The sequence below is a fragment of the Carcharhinus amblyrhynchos genome, chromosome 2, assembly GCF_965287045.1.
Source record: "Carcharhinus amblyrhynchos chromosome 2, sCarAmb.v2.hapA, whole genome shotgun sequence".
NCBI lineage: Eukaryota > Metazoa > Chordata > Chondrichthyes > Carcharhiniformes > Carcharhinidae > Carcharhinus > Carcharhinus amblyrhynchos.
The window spans coordinates 103,490,185-103,509,534 of record NC_137325.1 but is presented as its reverse complement, the minus strand read 5'-3'; the positions used below and the strand labels follow the sequence as shown (position 1 = coordinate 103,509,534).

Below are 19,350 nucleotides of genomic sequence, written 5' to 3'. Positions count from 1 at the left end.
CAAAGATGTGCAGATTAGGTTGATTGGCCATGCTAAAATTGCCCCTTCGTGTCCTGAGATGTGGAGGTTAGAGGGATTAGTGGGTAAATGTGTAGGGATATGAGGGTAGGGCCTGGGTGGGATTGTGGTCAGTGCAGACTCAATGGGCCAAATGGCCTCTTTCTGCACTGTAGGGTATCTATGATCTATCTATCTATTCAAAATCACGTGGGATCCGGACAGAGTAAATGGGAAACAGCTGTTGCCATTGGTGGAATGATAGAGAGAACAAAGACTTTTGCTCATTAGCAAAAGAAACAATGGTGATGTGATTAGAAATATTTTCACACTGCGAGTCTGGAATGTACTGTCTGAGACTGTGGTGGAGGCAGATTCAATACAGGCATACAAGAAGTAAATGGGTTGTTATCTGAGAAGAAAGAATGTGCGAGGCTAAAGGGAGAATGCCACTTGGTGAATTGCTTCTGCAGAGAGCTGGTACAGACACAATGGGCTGAATGGTCCCCTTCTGTGCTATAACAATTTGATGATTCTGTCAGTGCAAGTTCTCTCTTCCCTTAAAGCCCTTTGACTGAACTGCACTTCGTACTGACCTATTTCTTTTCTTCCATTTTTTTCTTCCTTTATATTGTACTATACATTTGCCCATAATGAATTTTATCTGCCACTGTTGTGTCACTGAAAATATTTTTCCAGTTTATTTTGTAGTTGAAATTTTGCTTTCTGTGATCCAATTGACCCTTTTCATTTCCTATTGCCTCCACAATTAACTTGCTTCCATTGTGCTTCTGAATCTAGTCCATACTATAAATTAGGAACCCAAGAGTTCCCAATTCCATTGTCTGGGGAAAACTCTGCTTGGCACTGCCTTTCACGTCTGAAAAATATCTGCTGTTCCCTACCCATCAGTCAATTTCGTACCTATTCCCTGGTTCTGATCTGCCAGCTGTTCTAAACTTTTTCAAGTTTTTTTTCCACTCACGCACACAGGCATTACTGGCAAGGTCAACATTTATTGCACATCTCTACTTGCCCTCAACTTGATGGCTTGTTTGGTCATTAAGAGTCAACCATATTGCCATCCATGTGAAGTCACACGTAAGCCAGATGGGAGTAACGGTGGCAGATTTCCTCCCATGGAGGACATTCTTGGATCCAATGGGATTTTAGAATAGTCTGGTGGTTAAATATGTACTATGGTTTTCTGCAACCATGAGATATTATAAGTTGGATTTTTGTGACAATGGTGAGCCTCTCCTTTGCTGGGAAGGCGGCAGAACAGCCAAAAATCAGAAGTCTTGCACGGCACCTATCACTTCAAATGGAGCAGGAATGGGCCCTGGTCACAATTTGCACATGCACACTTCATGGAGGTAACTGCCCATATAAATCAGTAACTTCCTCCACTCAAATCTGATTTTGATGACCCAAGTGTGTGAAAAGACCTGATCAGAGTGGGTTTTGAAATTTTTGGAGCCCTTGGAGTACACCCTTGGAATGTGGTATTGGGACAACTTAGGGAGGTCATGTGCTCCTTGAGATTGTTAAAATTAGGCATGAATGTGCCTGAGAAGGACATAAACTCATTAACTGTCAATCTCATTTGAACTGTCAGAAGTAACTGAAAAGTGTCATAATGAACTGCCAGAAGCAACTGTTAATCTTCTAAGATTTTGAAAAACTTGCTCTTCCGACATTTGTTTTCGAATGAAGAGTGTTTTAAAAAAGTAATTGCTTGCTATTTCACTTTAAGTGTTACCATTACTGAATTAATGCTACATGAGAGACTTCATAACCAGCCATTATCACAGTAGGGTGCCTTCTCTTCTCCACACCCCCACCCAACCAAGGTGTCTCCTTCACCCCCCTCCACGACCACAGTGTCTCCTCCCAAACCCCCCTGTCTGACCACAGTGCCTCCCCCCATTCCCCCCTCCCTGACCAAGGTGTTTCCCCCAAACCCCCTCCCCAATCATGACGTCTCCCCTCACCACCCCCCTCTCTGACCACGATGTCTCCCCCCACTCCCCCCCACCCCCAACCATGTTGTCTCCTACCACGGCCCCCCCCCCCCCCCCCCACCCCCACTCCCGACCATGGTGTCGCCTGGACCACGATGTCTCCCCCAACCCCTCCCACTCCCTGGACCACGGTGTCTCCCCCACCCCCACTGACCACGGTGTCCCCACCCCCCCCCACCCTGGTCCACAGTGTCTCCCCCCAACTACCCACCCATCCCCCCCGACCGCGATGTTCCTCCCACCTACCACCCCCCCCCCCCGACCACAGTGTCTCCCCCACCCACTCCCCGACCACGGTGTCTCTTTCCCTACGCCCCCGCCTGCCCCCTCCACCCCCACAGTGTCTGTTTCCCCATGCACCCGCCTGCCCCCTCCACCCCACAATGCCTTTTTCCCTACCCCCCGCCTGCCCCCTCCATTCCCACAGTGTCTCTTTCCCTACCCCCCCCCGCCTGCCCCCTCCATTCCCACAGTGTCTCTTTCCCTACCCCCCCCGCCTGCCCCCTCCACCCCAGTGTCTCTTTCCCTACCCCCCCCCGCCTGCCCCCTCCATTCCCACTGTGTCTCTTTCCCTACCCCCCCCGCCTGCCCCCTCCACCACAGTGTCTCTTTCCCTACCCCCCGCCCCCCCACCTGCTCTCTCCACCCCCACAGCGTTTCTCTCACCCTGCCTCCACTCCTCCCGAGTTTGGAGTCTCCCCCGAACATGGAGTCTCTCACCCCCAGTGTTGCTCCCCACCTCCCCTCCTCTACTGGCATAGCACAAAGCTGTGGACTTCTGTGTTTAAGAATTCTTTCCAAACAGCAGTTCTATTCTGTACTATTCTGCTTTATACTGTTGTTAACTTAGTATTTTCGGGGGGTTCTACTAGAATGGGGCTTTGCAGGTAAGGCAGCAATTTTAACATCACTTACTCTGCTGTACATTTTAGTCTATCCAACTGTCTAGCATTGTTCCAATTTTTATGTTGACTTTTCTGGTCAAAAGTTGGCCCCAAGAATCCAACTCTTGCTTTAATATTGATTCCTATGGGAAACTGCTTTACTTAGAAGGTGTTTCACTTAAAGTGCCGACTTTTTGGAAAGCAATGACCACATAAAGTGAGGACCTCCTATCTGTAACCATTGTGGTGTGACTATTAGCCAGCAGCTATAAAAGCTGTGTTTTAATATAACTTTGAAGAAAACACTGGCTCCCAAGAACTGAATATCAATAGTGCGTTTACATGGCAATGGTCAAGATGACAATCCATTAATGCTATGCACCACACAGTCGTGATGTTAATGTACCAGGATATTAAGTCACAGGTACAACGTAGGTTCATGCCTATAATTCTCTTTATAGTGGGAAGTCCTCAGTTAGAGGATGGGCTGTAACAGCTGGGGAGGAAGGCTGACGAACATGCTCTCATGATGCTAAGGGGAGGTGATGACCTAGTGGTATTATCACGAGGCTATTAATCCAGAAACTCAACCAACGTTCTGGGGCCCTGGGTTCGATTCCTACCACGGGTGCAATTTGAATTCAATAAAAAATATTAAGAATATTCTGGTATTAAGAATATACTGATGACAATGAAATCATTGTCGATTTTCGGAAAGACACATTTGGCTCACAAATGTTCTTTTAGGGAAGGGAAATCTGTCATTCTTTCTTGGTCTGGCCTACGTACGACTCCAGACAGCAATCTGGTTGATTCTCTGAAATGGCTTAGCAAGCCTCTCAGTTCAAGGGCAACTAGGGATGGACAATAAATACTGGCCAGCCAGTGATGCCCATGTCCCACGAATGACTATTAAAAGAATGATAGAAGGGGTTGAAGAACAGAATTGGCAGTAACCTTGAGGTAAGTTATTACCTCTGCTCCTAACTGAGCAACCTAGATGAAAAGAAATGAGAAAATAAAGTGGATGAAAAGCTTCATTATTCAATTAGACAGCTCAATTCTTGTGGACGAGTGAAAAGTATAAGAGTTACCCTTCACGGGAAGATAGTTACAACTAGATAATTGGACAAGGTACTGACTGTGAATTATTGTTGTTTAACTGTAATTCTTGTGTCAAAAATTCTACACAATGCAAGTGAGTGGGAGTGCTTTGGTAGATTGGAACGTGTCAGTCACTGTTGTACAAAAAATGTGTTTATCTGGAACTGACAGTGATGTGTTCTAATCTCAATTCTACAGCAGTGAAGGGCAAAGCAGACTGTTTTAATGAATCCTGTGGATTAAGATAAAAGAATTCTGAAAGAGCATATATATATATATATATAGCGTTTCATTTTACTTCTCTTAATGTTTTTGTGATTTCACAATTTTTACTTAGCCATCTTTTTAGATAGTAGAGATTGAAAATTTGCAGAACTGTCAATTATATTATAATAATTGAAATGTTTTTAGTAGGTCATAACTATCATGGTGGAGTTTTTTTAAATGCTGCAGACATAGGGAAGCCTAATCAGCATCAGGAGGAAAAAGATAATATTTGGTGTGTCCATTTTGATTATTTCCAAGCCCCATAAACATTTCCTCCTCCTTTCACTTGATGTTGTACTTGTTGTGCATTTCTAGCATTTTCTGCATATCTTTTTTCCAACTGGTTAGGGTTTTATTTTGATTATCTTGATCTTTTTAGTAACTCGAAAATAATTAACACAGTGATCGTTACAAAATAAAAAACAAATTGTGCTGCCAAGCGTAACTGAAACCTGACCCCATGAGGCATAATGTTGCCTGAGATATTTCATGAAAATGTATATTTATAGTTTTGCAATCGGGTCCTCCTTTAGTGGGTAAGGCACAGTGTGCAGAAGATGATTCTTTCACACTGCAGACTGAAGGGGTGGGTTAGCCATTGTGATTCTCTGCACAAACTAAGTTAAACCATCAAAGGACACTGCCGAGCAAAGGCAAATGAGCGATGTAAGGACATCCATGGGTGGCCCATCTATGATAATATTTACTTACTTGCATGGCAGTAGATCCACTTAATGGCCTACTTTAGCCATAAACCTACATCCTGCTACTTAGTGGCCCATCAGGTAGGCACTGTCGGATCAATGATCCGAATAATATTGTCAGAATAGACAAAACAGCACGTTGCACTTTTTTTGGTGTAGAAGTAGGATTTCGAACTTGAAAGGGTTAAAGAAAGTGCACTCTTGTTAATTCAATTTAACAGTATATGGACCTAGATAAGAACTACCATTGTGCAAATATGATTGGTTATGTGAAATGTGATGTAGGATTTTAGTAATTGCAGCAGGAATGGCCATGAAATGTACTTAACCAAATCCAGATGTATGGCTATGCAGCTAACTTCAGAAGCAGCTAATTTAACCAACAATAGCTAACTGATCTGGAATTAATTTGAAACGTGAGGTTTATTTTGCAATGTCACAGACTTCTTCTCTGGCCATGGCACTGAACCTTCCCCAGTTTCTATTGGAACTATGTCCTGTTTAAGTGCCAGAGGCACCTCTTGCTTGTTTGGTGGTGTGGACACCAGCTGGCTGAATTGGGTATGCCACATCCCAAATCCTCCCACAAACCCTCCCACTGATTCCATCTGGATTTAAGTCATGCTTCTCTTTGATCACATTGCAGCACAGAATCTACATCTGTTCCTACTAAGTTAGCCCCCGAAACAACAAATTCCATTGTTGATTTCCTCAATGCGAACTACTGTATTTCACCCCCTCCCCCTTTACATCTTGCTGGAGGCTGTCTGAAGTCTTTTTGGTTTGCAATTATAAATTATAAGGAATATACATTCTGCTGTGTGCTATTTTAAAAAGTGAGTTTGATTTTTCTATGTTTTGCTTGTATCAAGCGCCATCTTGATGCATGCTGTTAATATGTTTAGAATTCGCTGTGTTGTATCATTTTACTGCTGAAAGCATCCTATAGGTGTGAAAAGCAGATGTCAATTATTTCTCTTGGGAACAAAACTCTACTGAGTGTCTTCAAAAGAATGGTACACTTGGGCTTCCATCTCCCTGGAGCTCCGAGGTCAAGATGGTTTATTAGTTTGTTTTCCTGATCTTTTCTTGTTTTGCTGTTCACAACTTGACTAGTCTTAAATGGTTGAAAACTCAAAAAAAAGTTAAATTGTGTTAAATCATTATTGTTATATTAGCTTTATTGGTTTGCTAAACTTGTGCTAGTGAAATCATGTAAAATGGAATCTGACTTCAGTTTCTATCTTGGGCTCTATTTTGGAACCATATCATAATGTGAATTACACAAGGTACAATTCACAGATTTATATGTGTGTAGAATTTGCTTTGAACTTAATTTACTTTTGTATTAAAAGAGCACTCATTCCATAAATTCCAATTACTGCTGACTGTGAGTTGGAAGCAACGAGCAGCGTGAACCATTGATATCATTCACTATGTCCAGCAACTATTCTAAGCATTGTGTGGCATAGACATTAAATCAGATCTCATTTAAATTGGGAAAATAATATTGTATTGAAGTGGTTGCTGCATGAAATACATTGTTATTGAAATGTGTAGGTATTTATAAATGGAGTGGCACGGTGGCATCATAGTTAAAACATTGCTGCCTCGCAGCACCAAGGACCCAGGTTTGATTCTAGCTTTGGTTGACTGTATGGAGTTTGCACTTTCTTCCCATGTCTGCACGGGTTTCCTCTGGGTGCTCTATAATACAAAGATGTGCAGGTTAGATGGATTGCTCATGCTAAATTGGCCTCTTAGTGTCCCAGGATGTGTAGGTTAGGGGGATTAGCAAGGTAAATACGTGGGGTTACTGGATAGGGGCTGGTTGAGATGTTCTGTTAGAGAGTTGGTGCAAAATTGATGGGTCCAATGGCCTCCTTTTGCACTATAGGGATTCTGCGTAGGGATTCTATGGTCTTTCAAATGTCTGGAGGGTGGGGAATATTTTGCTAAATGTGGAAGAGCACAGTGCAGAAGAAATATTATTGTAACTCGCTCAGTTACTTAGGGATTTGAATTTGGTATTGAATACATCTGCAATCATTTACTTCCAATTCAAAATTCTAAGATTTAGAACATTAAAGAACAGTTTTCAGCTGAGGCTGCAGCATGAAGGATCATTTTGGAGCCTGAAACAGAGTTTTCTGCTGTACTTTTGAAGTTTGATCATTGTTAATAAATAATAATTGTGAGTAATGATAATGATTTCAACAGAACGTCTTGTAGATACCAAAATCAAAATTAATACAAAAACTGTTTCAGAAAGTGTACTATTTAAAGGAAAATCTTGCAGCCTCTATGAGACTTCAAGTTGTCCAGGACTTGAAGTTAGTGTCCAGAGCACGATTCTGTGATTGTAGGTTAAGATTCATCCCATCTGCCTTATTTCTGCTCACGCTAATTTTAGGCATGAACATTAATCATTGAACCCAAATTTAGCTATTGTAAGCAGCAACGCATGCTACATATTCAGTTCTGTAGGGACTGGTTTTAATTGTTATGGGAGATATTCACACTCAGTGTGTTAATTCTGATAATACTAATGATAGATAATGTGCACAAAATCTTTCCCTCCCTAACTGTCAGAATCTATAAACGTATGTGTCATAAACAGGAAAAGGTCATTAGACTTTCCATTTTCCTCTTGTTGGGCAATCTAGAACAAGAGATCTCAGATATAGGTTGAGAGTGGTAGATTTAAAACAGATGAGGAGAAATTACTTCTTGCAGGGGGTGTTGAATTTGTGGAGCTCACTGTCCCATAGCATGGTGGAGTCTGAATTGTTGATAAGAAAGAGATAGCTATATTTCTAATTTTAAAAAAAAGGATAAGGGTATATGGGGATCAGGTGGGGAGGTGGATTTGAGATCAGGGAGAGCTCAGCCATGATCTGATTGAATGGCAAAGCAGGTTCAAAGGGCTGACTTTGTCTACTTCTACTCCTAATTCCTACGCTCTTGTTTTCAGAGATCTACCGCACACAACCTCCTCACTGTACAACTCAATCAATACCTTCTCTCTCCAGAAATGCAGCACCCAGTTGACTCAAACCAACTTGGATTGTGTGCTTCAATTGCTTTTCCATCTCTTTGAAAATGTTCCACCTCACTTCTTTTTAAACTTGAAAATATAATTGTTTTTTGAAATTCTGTCTCATATAACTCTTAAGCTAGAACAAGTCATTGAGATGACATATTCCCAATTTTCTTAATTTTGAAAGCCTCAATTTAGATTACTTCTGCCCAAAGAAAATAGCCTCAATTTTCATATTCTTTCACCCAAAGCGGGACCATCTTTGTTCACCTCTATACACTCAAAGGCAATAATATACTTCCTATTATTAATCAATTTAAGGTACGTGCTGTATTTCTGATGGGTTACACATGTTCACTTAAGCTAGGATACTGTCTTTACTTGTTTCTGTAATTTGCTGTCATTGGCAATACTCATCTTTAAGAATAAAGGAAGATGACTGAGATACTTATCAGAGCCTGGGGAAGCACGAGATTCCTTAAGCCTGCATTGGACAGCGTATCAGCCTTTCATTATGAATGACCACTCAGAGAGAAGTCTAACCTTGTGGATTGAGAATTCTGAATTGGAATAAAAAAAAATTCATACTGTTTAAACATGTCTCACTATTCAGAAATATTGATTTTAAAAATGTAGAGCTACTTAAACAGTGCTGCTTGTGTGATAGAAAATACTTAAAGACTATTAAGTGGTTTGCATTGCTCTGACAATTGCTGTGGTCTAAAATTAGTTTTATGAAAATTAACGAAAGGTAAGAAAAAAAGATTTTGCTCAGTTCTTTAAGGACATTGCTAAAGGCTGATCATGAAAATGGGCAAATACGTGATTCGTGGAATTCAGTGTCATTCAGTAAGTGTAAATTGTTACAATTTGTAAATTTCTTGCACCCTTTGGTCCTTTTTGGCCTTTTGAGCAGCTCCTTCCTTTGTCATACCATTGGTGGCAAAATCTAGAGCCTCAATGCAAAATAAGACAACATAAAATCAGGGCTAAAATTCTTAAAGGGGTAAAGGAGCAGAGGAATTTGGGTGTATGTGCATTTTTCATTGAAGATGGTAGGACAGGCTGGAGACATCAGTTAATAAATCATGTAACATTCTAGGCTTTATTAATATGGGCATTGAGTACAAAAGCAAGGAGGTTATGGTGAACTTATACCAGACACTACTTAGAACTAGGCTGGAGTATTGTGAACAGTTCTGAGCACCACACTATAGGAAGGATGTGAACACGTTAGAGACAGTGCAGAAGAGGTTTACAAGAATGGACCTAAGGGATGAGAAGCTTCAGTTATGAGGATAGATTGGAGAAGGTGGAACTGTTCTCCTTCGAAAGGCAAAGGCTAGGAGGAGATTTGAAAGAGATTGTCAAAATCATGAGGAGGCTGGACAGAGTAGATAGGGAGAAACTGTTCCTGCTCGCAGAAGTATCAAGAATGAGGGAGTTCAGATTTAAAGTGACTTGTGAGAGGGGCAATTGTGTTGTGAAAAGAAACATTTTCATGCACTGAGTGGTTTGGGATGCACTGTCTGGAGATGTGGTGGACGCAGCTTCAATTGAGACTTTCAAGAGGGCATTAGATGATTTGTGCAGGGATACAGGGAAAAGCCAGGAGAATGGCACATGATGCTCATTTAGAGAGCCAGTGTAGAAACGATGGGCCAAATGGCATCCTCCTGCACCATAACAATTCTGCAATTCCTCAGACTTGATGCTGGAAATTCCATCACTAAATATTTCCACTGGTCCTTGCTGTCTCGACTATTCAAGAAGCAGCACAAAGAACCAACTTTTGATCAAGCTTTCAGTCATCCCTCTTAATCTCTGTCCAAGGTTTGGTATTGCATTAGTATTCCTGTCTCCTTTCCTCCCCCACTGCTACCTCTGTTTGTAAATGTATGCTGCTGCCCTGTAGAATGAAAGTATTAACAGTTTCCAAGATACACTGAATGAAAACATTTTAGTTTATGTATTGGTTAATTTGTTCTTGAGATGTGGGAGCATTGATAGTATTTATTGGTCTTGTTGCTGCCAGGACAGTAAGAGCCAATTACTTTGTGCTGGACTAGAGTTACTTGAAAGAGAAACAGGTTTTCTTCCCTGAGGACATTAGTGAATCAGTTGAATTTTTATGCCAATTTGGCAACATTCATGCTTGTTTCTATTTTTTTGCACTAACCCACAACTTGCCAGGTTTATCAGGTTCAATTTCTCAGCTTGCTGCTGTGTTCACTGTATTGTCAATGCATTTAGCCTTTCGCGCTGTGGCCTTCTCCATCTTTATCCTCGAGTTGAAGGAGCAGTAATTTGGCAAATGCATGACTACTTAACCAGTTGTAGAGAATATACCAGTTAACCTGTATCAATGTCACATGCCCCCTTTACTGGTCTTGCTGTGGATCCTTCATTTTCAATTCATGCATCCACTGTTATCTATATCCTGTCAAGGATATAAAGGGCAACCAACTAGTCCGTTATACTGTCATTGCAGAATTTCTTCCAGCATCTACAGATGTTGGAGCCAATGGCATAGTGATATTATCATGGACTCGTAATCCAGAGACCCAGGGTAATGCTCTGGGGACTGGGTTCCAAATACCACCATGGCAGATGGTGAAATTTGAAATCAATTAAAATCTGGAATTAAAAGCCTACCAATGACTGTGAAATCATTGTCAATTGATGTTAAAAACACATTTGGTTCACAAATGTCTTTCAGGGAAGGAAATCTGTCATCCTTACCTGATCTGGCTTACATGTGACTCCAGATCCACAGCAATGTGGCTGATTCTTAGGGTTTCCCTTAGGGAAGGACAATAAATACTGGCCCAATTAGCCAGCCCACATCCCATAAACAAATTTTTAAAACATTGTGTACAAGCACAGAACATTGTATATCCATGGGATGAATATTCTTTCTGGATTGATACTGGCCATGCTTGATAGGATTTCAAAGCCTTGAGAGCAACAACAGGAACACTTCTGAGAAATTATGACGTATGCAACTGAGTTTGCCATTGGTGTCTCCACGTGCTTAATGAGAAATTGCAGTTTATCCATCTTGGTATACATTTTATTATTGTGCATGAAGACAAGTTATAATCAGTGTAGGCCATATTTTCTCACTTTGCTCACTAAGGTAAGCATTTGAGTATAGGTCAATAAGAGCAATTTTAAATGGTATTGATTACTTGCTGATCATTCATTAACCTACTTCCTCACTACTGCTCAGTGTCTTGCCCCCCTCCTCAACCTCAGTAAGATCTTCCTAAATATGTACACATGTGAGGGTGTCTAATTTCAACATCAGTAGTAATTGTTGATGCAATTTGTTTACTTTTTTTCTCCTTGTAGATCATTGCACTTCCTTTCCTGTAGAAAGGGAGCAGATTGATGTAATAAGAATATGTACAGCAATTGACTCTGAAAGCTTTAGGCCAAAAATGCACATCTTTATTTTATTCTGTTGTCAAAGGTACAGTGCACAATAATACGTAAATACGTGTTGCCAAATATTCCACAAAGATTAGAAGATATGATTTATATGGCGTATGCTTGTCTGTTTATTTGTTCAACCCTACAACATCCATAATCGTATGTGTTTCCAGAGCCTCCCTCCATAATTGTGAATGGCTACCTGTTTTGTTCGCGTTTAGGCATGTCACATTGGAATTGAGTTTAAAATTTGCACCATATAATTTTGTTCAATCTGATAATCTGTTTGAATGATAGATTATCATTTGACTTTGACACCTGTCAGCCGATTAACTTTTTACATATTTAGCTAACCTGGATCACTTGTGCAAAAGCATCGACAAGGATATTTATAATTTAATACATTTTTTTAGGGGGAAGGAAGACAGCAGCACTCATCTCCTATCTATAATGTAAGTCAGGCAAGTGAAACCACAGCTGTAGAGATAATGCAGCCTCCCTTATGGCCCCAGCTGAGCAAATTTAGTGTCAATGGGGTGCCTGTGCAGGCAGTACTCTCTTTAATTAGTCTCTCGAGCCTGGTTGGTGGCAGTTCCTCAGACTAACTAATCAATTTGTAGCTGTCTGATGCTAGGTGCGAAAATCTTCTCCGGCTGAGTTTTCTCCCACAGGTCACTCACCTACCCTACAGGAGCGCTCGTTTTAATTTTTCATCTTTTCCATCATGTGGTGCTGTCAGCTGGTTCTAAGAAAAAAGGAGACAAAAAATATTTAGTTCAAAGTGCATGTAGGTCAGGTTGGGAATGCATTATGGGTACTGATAGGCCAATTAATTATTTAGCACTTGGTGCTTGTCGAGCTGCAATAGGATAACAGCTGAATACAAATGTTATAAAGTATAGGTAACAACAGCAGCAGTTTCAGGCAGAATAGGTTTGTGATTAGTGGACCGTAGTTCCAGGCTAAATAGATATGTGACTATGGCCTGTACTTTCAGGCTGGTTTTATGATGACATATAAATAGTGGCATACAAGTCGATCTGGTGTATAAGACAACCTGATTTTTTTTTTAAGTCCCACAAAATCATGACTTTGTACATACAGCGTACAAGTCAGCACCCTTTTTCAGTCACGGCATGCCATACTGGTATCCGTAGTCAGCCTCAATTTTTCAGCACTGAAGTGCCTTAAAACTGGGCACAAGGTTTTGAGTAGGTGAGAATGGCTATGTTGCGAAGATGTGCGGGAGCTTTGGATGTGCCCACACAGAGCAGACCCCTTGAAGCAAACAACAAAATGAATCTTTCAAAAAAAATTAATTTGGTGTGAAGCTGTTCTCGAGCTGAAAATTGTAACGTTTGCTAACTTTTCAAATAATTGTGTTGCCATGAAGGAATTCAGTGTTAGTGAAGAACTGGTGTGAAAATGGAAGAACAAGCAATCCAACCCTTAGTAAGACACCCAAGCCCAAACGTGCTTTGAGAACAGGGACCAGCCACTGGTCTAATCTTGAGAAACATTGAAAATGATCACCAGAAATTAAATGTGTATATATAGGCAGTTAAGTGGGCCAAATCAAACCTGGAATCTGGTAAAAATTTAAAAGCAACAGGTGGAAGAAACATGCCTCATATTGTGGCAGAAAATCAGAATCATTCAGAGACTACTAAAATATCTCACAGAAAACTGATCTATTTGGCAACAATTCATCATAGTCAGTGGAAAAAACATGAGTACCTCTTATACCACTTCGGCAATATGGATGAGATGTCCATGAACTTTGATATGCTCTGTGGTGTAGAATCATTCAAAAACAGTCTAGTGAAAACTATAGGACATGAGAAACCAAGATTCACGATGGTAGTAGTCTGCTTGGTCAATGGAAGGAAATTAAAGCCAATGGTAATTTTCAAATGTAAAGCGGTGCCAAAAATCAAGTTCCATGCAGGAACCTTTGTGCATGTTCATGACGATGGTTGAGGATGGAATATAGTTATGGATCAAGAATGTGTCAAATGCAGCTTGTGTAAAAAGTGCAGCGTATTAGTGTGGGACATGTTCCATTTTAACCAATGAGATCAAGAGGCACCTGGAAAGAAACAATACCCAAACTGTAGTTATACTTCAAGGGGTCTAACGTCCATTGTTCAACCTTTGGACGTGGGCATGTTCATGCTGAATGAAATAGGTGAATGGTTGACAGAGAGCAAAACCTTCAGAAAGAGTAGAAACATCATGCTGTGCAGCTTCATGTTTTGTGAAGTTTTGTCCTCAAAGCACAGCATGTCATTAGCGCACAAACTGTTATCAGATCATTCAAAATTTGTAGAATATCCAATTCAATGGATGGCGAGGAATATGATTCTGAAATCATCTAATCCAGAGTGTGATTCTTTGGCTGTTGCATTCAATTTGATCAACTCCTTGCAACTGATGCAGAAAAATTTGATGGGTTTTAAAATGCTTTTATTGTGATTACATATATCTTTGTACAATTAATTTATGCAATAAACTCTGCCACATTAATTTAGTATGAATTTCTGATATGTTTTTTCCACATTTCACAATGGCAATCACTCATTTAGATGGTTGACATTTTATACTCAGCCAATATATTATGCACAGGCATGGGTCACCCAGTCTGAGTATTTGCATGGCTTATCCACATTGGGATTTACTCCAGGGTTGACCACAACCAAGGGAAAGGAACTTTGATGTTATTAGAGAAGGGGGTTAAGATGCCTAATTCTAAACCTAAATGTCAACCAAACATGGAATGTCACCCAAACAGATACCAGTAACTGGGAAGCCATTCTGTGCGTTAGTGGTCCGAGGACCTACCTTGGGTATAATATCCATTGTGTTGTCATCTTTATTTAAATCTTAACATTAACTTAGGAAAAAAGCTGAGTGAAGGTAATATAATATAAAACAGACATGCACCCACCACCAAGAATTAGACCAAAAAGGTACGTACGAACTGTTTACAGAGTTATCCAATAATAGCCACTTAAGACAACAGACTGTATTGACCCATCTGGGGTTCAAACTTTGATGTATGTCTTTGCATTGCTGAGATTTTAGGATGTTCATTACCATCTGATCATCTGCTTCAGGTACGTTCTCCCATGTGGGCCTTCATGTGATTCTGCTTGTTTCCAAATATATGACTTTGAGTCAACCTTTGCGGCCCCCAAAAAGCATTGTAAAAATTGGAGATGACTTGTACGCCAACATTTACAGCAGCTAATTTGAGACCGAATCATTCTGTGATTTGTGTAATTTAGCTTTTATTTGAGTGGATTTGCTACAATGTCCTAATAATTCTCATAATCACTATTATTAACGATTATTGAAATAATCAGTAATTTATAGATTTCCTTTTGTGGAAATTAATTATTTGGGTTTAGTAAATATTAACTTTGAAATACTACATTTGCAAATATTCATAGTCTCAAATGGAAAGAGTGAAGAAAATCTAGGACATTAGTAAATGATATCTAATTGTGAAATGTAAACTAGATTAGCCAAGCAATAGTATTAATTCCGTTGGTATAAATTGAATGTACCAGTGTGTTGTGTCTGTTGTATTGAATGTACCAGTGTGCTCTGTCTGTTATATGTACAGTGATATGATTGTTGTATGTTTGTTAAAGAATCCATATAAAATGCTTGTCTGAAAATATTTCAAATTGAATCTGCTAGAAAATCAGCACAGCTAATTGAGATCAAAATGTTTCCCCAAATGTTTCCATACAGGATGAAATGTAAAGTAACCTTACTTTCAAGTAGTATGTTGGTCTTATTTGACTTTGTTTTGTAAAATATCCCTACTCCTAGTCAGCAGATGCATTGAGATACATTGGTACAATATCGTTCTAACTTCAGGTGTAATTGTATGACGTGTACAACAGTTCTTTACCGAGCTGGACCATGGCAACGTTTTAGGAGATGTGAAGAAAATATTATCCTGCCCCCTATTTTAGGAGTTTGTTACATAGGCAGAATTAATTTCACTTTCAATTTTGTGCCCATTGTGAATGTTTATTAATTTGTGGTCCAGTGCATAAGCATATTATTTTAGAAGTCTTGTTAGTCAGTTTCTTACATGTCAGAGAACATCAAGATGCACAACACCATGTTGATTTGAAATTGGTAAAAAGCAAAGCTGAGATTCATTTTAATAACAGTGATGTGATTGTTTCTTCTTTTTGTTGAAGGTTAACTCCATCGCCAGTTCCAAAGAGCAGCTAAAGAAACAGAGAAGCAAAGGAATTCAAGAACCTATTCTCTTGTTACAGTCGTGTTAGTAAATGACTGCTGTCTTTACTACAATTCTTGCCATTTAGCATTGTGTGGGTTTATTTGTGCTTGTGCTCTGAATTTGACATATTGAATGCTAAACCATGGCATGCAAGAACCACCTTGTTTTTTTTAAATAGTTTGTTTAGAGATCCACTTTGCTGATAAGTGATCTGTGCTGCTTTACAGGCTCTTGTCTGTCAGTCTTTTGATTTTCTGTAGTTGGGTAGCATTTTTGTAAAGCTCATTCAGATTTCACCGGCAACATTGAAATTCTGAAGATATTTTTGAAACTATCACGGGCATGCCAGGAAATCCTCTGATGCCAGGATTACAAAGCAATCAACAGTGGCATGAAAGACATTGCATATGTTTTACAAAAATCAGCATACCTTTGTATACAATTGAACTAAAATAGCTAGTGAACCACTGTGAACATTTCTGACAGTGCTCCAGCTGGGATCTTGCAAGGAACATAGATAAATCCACAGCTGATGGGGTGAGCTGCAGTGTTTAAAATGGTTTGTACTACCATGAGGATCGCCTGCTTAGATTTTTTGGAAGAATACAAAAACCATGTATATAATGGAATCTTTTTAGTTCCTGTGAAGTCTGGGGTTAGATTTATGCCCCATTCTTTGTCAGTTCAGACCCTGAAAAAGCATTATTGCTGCATGTCTGTTCATGCTAAAGACAACCTAATGGAAGGTACTCATTCAAAAAATTGAGTTAAAGCCTGTGGGGTTGCACACTACACTGAGCGGGAGCCACTGGATTCTTCAAATACTGTTGCTGTCCTTTTAACCTTGTGGCCTGGAACCATTCATTTTGTCCAGTACCAGCAAGAGCACTGACCTAATTCTAACATAAAGACAAATGCGTTTTAAAAAAAAGTGCTTGGTTTTTACCTCCAGCCTAAATGCTGCAGTAAAATTTCTGCTCCTTTCTGTTTACAGTGAAATTGTAAGCATGATCTTTGCACATGCAAAGTGCTTTACCTAAAACAAGTTATTTTCAGTTATACTAAACAATCATGTATTTAACAAGCATTTTTAATGCTGTCCTAATTTTTATTCATAATGTCTCTTGCCATTGCCTGCTCCTGTAGACAGTTTTTCTTTCATCATTCATAGACTATCGGTCATGACTTTCTTTCTGTAAAATCATATTTTCTTTCAAATTATTTTGTGGAATTATTTCAGAAAGGGTTAAATATAACTAATTTTGCAATACAATATCAGTTACATTTTTTCAATATAAACCTTCTGACAAAATCCTACTTTTTTTCTATTGTGTCCAAACCCAAAAAAGAACACCTCTTGATATCCTGAAGACTCGCTCATTACAACAAAATGGAAGCAATCGGTATAGGCATTATATAAATTGTACATTAAACATATACACATCTATTGTGGTTCATTGTTTATCAGAAGGAAGGGGAAAAATATAGAAGTTGTCAACTGTTGCAAATTATTCTACTAAAAATATTTTTGATCATCCCACTGAGAAAGTGTCCGATAGGAAACGAGAGAAAGATTGAAAATTAAGAAACAGTGACTTAAAGTCATTTTCATTTTAAAAATTTAACAAACAATATTACAGAACATTCCCATTTTTTCCAATTAATGTCTAGTTCCACACCAAAGAAGTCTTATTTGTAATTTCTGTTTCTTTCATGATATATTCCATGAGCTACTCAGCAAAATATTCATACTCTCTCTAATTTGTACAGTCCCATGGTTGTTAGAATACTCTCGGACATAATAGAATATACATTAATGTTCAATATTATGAATGATAACTTTCAAAATTGTAAATGTCACTGAGGACTTATTAACATTAAAGAACAACTGTTAATGCAATTTGTTTTATATATCTGGGAGAAATTAAAGACATAAAATCACAAAAATTTAGATTTAGGTTATTAAAATTTGGCATAAAAAATTGGCATGGAAGTTAAAATAAAAATTTGCAGTTTTTTTACGCTGTGTAAGATCATGACATCAATTCGTACAATTATGCTTCACCTCCCAACCATTAATTGATTTCAGAAGTTCTATATGTATATAACTTTCACTCTGACTGTTCCTTTGATTCCAGCTTTATTTTGGGTGCATCAATTTTTAAAAAACACTTGTTTGAAGAAGCAAATCTCAGAAGCACATCTTATCGATGCAACCATACCATTAATCACATATAAGGGTCTTGAAAAATTAGCACACAAATGGCTTTTAAAACAAATGTTGAAAAGGAAATTAAGAAGGATAGTTTAAGAAAAATATCTTTTAGGAGTTTTAATTTTTTTATCAAGCTTGTTAATATGGATATGTTTCTTCTAACAATGGTGAAGTGCCCGTTTACAGTATTTGTGTGTAATATGATCCCCTTCCTACAATGTGTATGAGATATCATGTCAATAGCAAATTGAGTCATGAAATTAAAATATTAAAATTAACAGAAAATGCAATTTGACTTGTACAATAGCATAGTTACTTCATAAGTGTGGTTGTTATATTTGATTATAATGTGCTCTTTTTATTTATCAGTCTGATTTTTCTATAAAATAGGTTGCACTGTGTTATGCTGACTTTACAATCACTGAAATATACAGTTTAGAATTTTAAAGGAATTTAATGGTGCACTGAGTACTTCAATTATGTCAGTACTTGCACAAGAAAGCAAACTCTAGGAGTTAGAAACTTTGGAAATATACTATGAAGTGAACACCTTTATTATCTCTCTTTGTAAATATTCATCTTTCACGTGCTTTCACGGTGATACTATGTTGAGCATACAATATTTTATTTTTCTTTGAGTTTTTGTGTGACAAATCAGCAGATGCTAATGAGCTTTATTTGAATATTTTTAAACTGATAAATAATTCTTGGCTGATTAAACTTTGGTACATAGCAAGAATGCAGAAAAACATAAACAATCACTGTGCAGTTTGATAATCAGAGTTAATCTGTTCACTTCATGTGTCCGCATCTTGGAATGTGCAGTCTCATAGATTATCCTTCTAAAATGTCCTGTGAATATTTATTTTTTGTAACCTTTTTTAAAGGAAATATATAATGTATCTTCCCTGCTACATCTTTACAAAAGAGGAGTTAAAATAAATAAGCTGTTCCCCTCTCAAATCAAATGATGGTTCAGTGATTGCAATAACTGAGGTACTTTGCATACTGTGTTTTGAATGTCTCCCCACAGACATTTACATGAAGATTATTGTATGCTCATGCTGTACTGCCTTGTAAATTCCTTGAGCACCAAGGTGAAGGCAAGAATTCCAAATATGCATTCATAATGTGTTCAAAGAAACTGTACAACTATGCTTCAATTTTTTTTGTACAATACATCTCTTCAAATCCATCTCCTTGACATGCTGTTGTTTGGTACAGAAACAATAATATACATGCATTACAAACATTAAAAGCCTAGAATGTAGTAACAGTATAAATGTTGCATTGTTTGTTACAAATTATATGTAATGAATTATTACAGATGTATTAATCGTATGTCCTTCTGTAACTGTTGGTTTCTTGTTACATGAAAATAAAATATAATACATCTGTTGAATGAGTGAGAATTAA

The 19,350-nt window shown here is 38.6% G+C and overlaps 1 protein-coding gene across 5 annotated transcripts in view; it reads left to right on the top strand.

The window, feature by feature from the left end:
* cdk14 (cyclin dependent kinase 14) overlaps window positions 1–19,350 on the top strand; it is a 524,692-nt gene extending 505,342 nt beyond the window's left edge. For all 5 annotated transcript variants that reach the window (XM_080210276.1, XM_080210285.1, XM_080210303.1 and 2 more), the window contains one exon: window positions 15,676–19,350. The gene's annotated coding sequence lies outside the window, so the exon portion shown is untranslated. The remainder of the gene's footprint in view (window positions 1–15,675) is intronic.